We start from the raw sequence: 4,477 nt of genomic DNA, 5'->3' as shown, positions 1-4,477 counted from the left end.
AAATTTACTAAGACTGTCCTCCCTTTCCCCAACGATTATCCCTTTGACTACCAAAACCTTCAACATAGGCATCCTTTGAGCTATCCAATATAACTAAAGATAGTCTATTAAGAATTATCTGGATAGAAAGTTTCTAAGGGGAGAAATATGCTAAACTCATTGGTAACTTGAGATTAAATATTGCAAGGACTTACGGAGCTCTTACTCAACACCAAGAAACAGTGAGGACCTTGGTGTAAGAGAGACAATTTGAATGCCCTAATCTATAGACGGCGCCCTTAAATCTCTTAAAAAACTTGATAAGGATGTGTATGTCCTCAAAGATGACCTATTTGTCACTTTTGACGTATAATTCAAGCAGACGAAGGAGCATATGGCCTTCCTTCACCCAGGGTTAGACTCAAGATAGATATATTCATTAAGGTAATCTGAATGGGCCAACAAATGGACGACGAGGAGGTCTTTCCTATTGGGGAAGGCGCCTTATCTGACTCCCATGTAGGAGAGGCCCTTCACCCTGGGGATATCATGGAGGACCAATGATTATAGTGATAGTTTATTCAGGAATCAATTGATCCATCCGTATAAGGGTTTTGTAACCATCTTTTTGGAAACTTTGTAATATTTTGCCCTTCACGGGTCTTTAACTATATGGAAAGTCTTCTCTTAATTAATTTTGTGTATCCTCCATCATTTTAGTATTAAATATCATTTTGACGGCTATATGTTTGGCAATGCTAATATCTCTTTTGGGGCATCAAAGGTTATCCTTGTGAGTATCCCTTGTATGTAATCGATGTGGGGGAAGTAAGGATTCCTTCACAAGGATCCAACATATACTCGCCTCAAGGGGAGGAAAGGATTCCTTCATAAGGATCCATCATGTAATCACCTCGAAGGATAAAAAGGATTCCTTCATGAGGACCCATCGTGTAATCGCCTTGAGGGGCGAAAAGGATTCCTTCATGAGGATCAACATGTAATTTTTTTGGGGGCAGAAAGAATTCCTTCATGAGGATCCTACATGTAATAGCCTCGAGGGAGACAAGGGTTAATTCACGAGTATCTATCATTTAATAACTTTGACGGGAGGAAAGGATTCATTCACGAGGATCCAACATGTAATATCCTCAAGGGATGACAATGATTCCATCATGAGGATCCAACATTTAGTTGCCTCGAGGGGAGACAAGGATTCCTTCACGGGGATCTAACATATAATCTCCTTTAGGGGTGGCAATAATTCCTTCACGAGAATCTAACATGTAATCACCTTGAGGGGCGACATGAATTCTTTCATGAGAATCCAACATGTAATCGCCTCGAGGCGCTGCTAGGATTCCTCTATGAGGATCCAACATGTAATAGCCTTGAGGGGTGGCAAGGATTCTTTCATGAGGATCCAACATGTAATCTCCTAAAGGAGAGACAAGGATTCCTTCATGAGGATCTAACATATTTTATAGCCTTAAAAGGCGACCTCTCTAAGATTCCTTTGCTCCTTTACATCCTGCAAGTGAATCAACATTAATCAAAAACTTATATAAATAAAATGAGGGCCTTTTTGAAAACTGTGTGCTACATTAACAACACATCAAAAAACTACCCCCACGAAAATGTTATTATCCTTACAAAGTGGAAGAGGATATAACTCGCATAAACAAAATAAAGCATCAAACATTATGAACTAAGTGAGGCTCATTGCCCTAGAAATTATCACTTGACAAGAGACTTTTTTGCAACCTTTATGTTCTCTTAATCTGGAATGGTCAAGCCACCCTTTACGAGAGCTTCCTATGGGGGATTTGCCTCCGCCTTCATGCATATGACATTCTCACCACTATTATGACCTTCTTCGACTTCAATATTTCTACATAGCATTTTATGGAAATCTCCTGCTCCCTGGATAAGACCGACTTTCCCATCAAGGAAAGGGTACTTCATACGTATATACAATATAGATATAATGGCTCTCATCTAGTTAAATATAGGCCTCCTTATGATTATAATATACGAGGATGGTGCATTAGTGACTAGATATCTTATCTTGGCATGTCTGGCATTTTTCTATGCCCCAAAGGTGTTCTTCAGCATTATATTACCCTTCACCTTCATTGGATCTCCCGAAAAACCCACCAATGACCTCTAGAAGGGTTTGAGTTCATCTAAATCCAAGAAAATCCTCTCGAATGCTTCCCTTTAGTTGATATAAATCATTATGCAGAAGAACGACGACTGCATCCTTCTCGGAAAAAGTAATCTTAGCCTCTAGAGCTACTGATTTCACCTACCTCAGAGTCAATGTGCAAACTATTAATGGCTAGGATTTGGCGAGCATATCTCTTACGGGAAGAAATTCTCTCTCCGTCTCAGGCGACTCCTTCTATGATAGTTTTAAGGGTATGGAAAATGGTCATGTCTTCACCTTCCTTGCTCGAATCCTTCTCATTCATGGATCCTAGACTACCTTAGGAATCTCACTTTGATAGTTAAATTCACCTGAACTCTAAGCAAAGTTGTTATAGACGTATTTATTCATACGCCCCTTCTATATAAGGCATTATATCTCTCTTTTGAGCGGATGGAAACCCTTCATATGATGTCCCTTGACCTTGTGGAACTAACACCAATAGTTCGGCTCAAGACTCACGACATCTACTTTTGGAGATGTCGGCTAAGGAATGTTATGCATGTAGAATACCTTTCACCATATCTACTTACAGCGAGTGTTCAGATGCATGAAGCTTTCGCGGGGTTTTCCATATTGCTTGAGCATTTTTATGTCCCTCATGGGCGATGTGTACTTACTATTTCATGAGATGTTAGAGTTATAGGTGATTTCCTTCATGTCTCGGGTTACTAATTGTACTTTCTGAAAGTAAAAATGCATGACAACCCCTAGTTATTAAGGGTTGTCATAGGCTTTAAGGTTTCTTATGAGGTTTAGAGCTAACTCACGTATGGGTGATAAGCTCTATATGTGTGTATTTTTGTATCTGAGTTAGGTATTTCCTCAACCATGATGTTGGGGTATTTATAGCTGCGTTGAGCTTAGATCCAAGCCTTACATGGAAATAGAAACCACTCAGGGAATGGATAGTTTATTTTCTGATATTCATAGGAGCGTGGTCTACCTCTCCCATGACTTCTTCTGTGCCTTTACAAAATGAGAGAATGTCACTCACCAATTTCTATGTCATGGGTGACTTATCCCAGAAAAAGGCGATGTATCCAATAAAAGGACGACACAACTAATAAATAGGGGATTGGTATGATACATATGCGACTGAAAGCCCCCATGTTGTCTCTAAAGACCTTCACACAAATAAACCTATAAAATACTTTAGATTTATTCTATCTTATTCGGTTATCATCATAAAAAACTTTAGTAGATATTAACATGCAAAACACATAGAACCACAAAATTTGTATGTGACTGAGGTGTTTTCTCTAGGTCATACCGAAAACCATGAGCATGAGATGAGGGGCTTGGGTCTACCTAAAGTAGAAGCATATTTTTTTCTGTGAACAAAGACATGATGTGTTATCCCACTGTATCATAGATGTTGTTATCTATCCCTCACTTTTACTGTAATTTTGAATAAATTATGCGAAAGAATAAACATATAGGAGATTCCCTAAATAACTTAAAAACATATATAGCAATCTATTGTCATTTTGGAAGAATCTTCTAGTAGGCTTTGATCATGGTTCTGGAAGTATCCTTCTGATGGTTATAAAAATGGGTTTAGAAATGACCTTTCTGAATTTGTTCCAATTGATATGAAACAACGAAAATGAACCTAAGATTTTTAAAATTCAATAAAACTATGTAAATGACAAATACATTGTAAATCAAACATATCTAATATATTATAAACAAAATGCGGTCCTTTGTACTTGGTTTGGATACAAAATGATAAATTGATATTTTTAGGTGTTTTCAAAGTCTAGAATTGCAAAACTAATGAAATAAAAGGGAGAAAGTTATGGACTTGTATACATACGTTCCATAATGATCTGTTTCTAAGAAAAATTAGTCTGGGAAAAAATATATTTGTGGTGAATTTCTCAAAATTTAAACATGCAAAAATTATATGGACTTGTATATGTGTTGGTTACTTCATCGAACTTATTACTCTTTTCCTCAGGGGAGACAACTGATGCTACAAAGTTCTTCATTGTTGCTTCATGTATAATAGGAGCTCCATGCATATCAACTTTGACAAAGTGTGGTTGACTCAAATAGTTATGGTATTTCGTCTTCAGATGGACTTTCGAGGCTTCTATGTCCAACGTAGTTATGCACGACCTCCCAAGAATGTCGTTGTAGACATTTTCATAAGGAACCATGAGGGAAAGTATGTTTATAATTCTCTTGTTCTTCTCTTCTCCAAAGGAAACCCGTCGGTCCACTTTTCCACATGGTCGATTTGAAAAGTCGTAGAATTTCTAGGAGGCTTCTTCCTTCATATAG

The sequence above is a fragment of the Lathyrus oleraceus genome, chromosome 7, assembly GCF_024323335.1.
Source record: "Lathyrus oleraceus cultivar Zhongwan6 chromosome 7, CAAS_Psat_ZW6_1.0, whole genome shotgun sequence".
Taxonomy (NCBI): domain Eukaryota; kingdom Viridiplantae; phylum Streptophyta; class Magnoliopsida; order Fabales; family Fabaceae; genus Lathyrus; species Lathyrus oleraceus.
Note: the sequence above shows the minus strand (reverse complement) of the source record.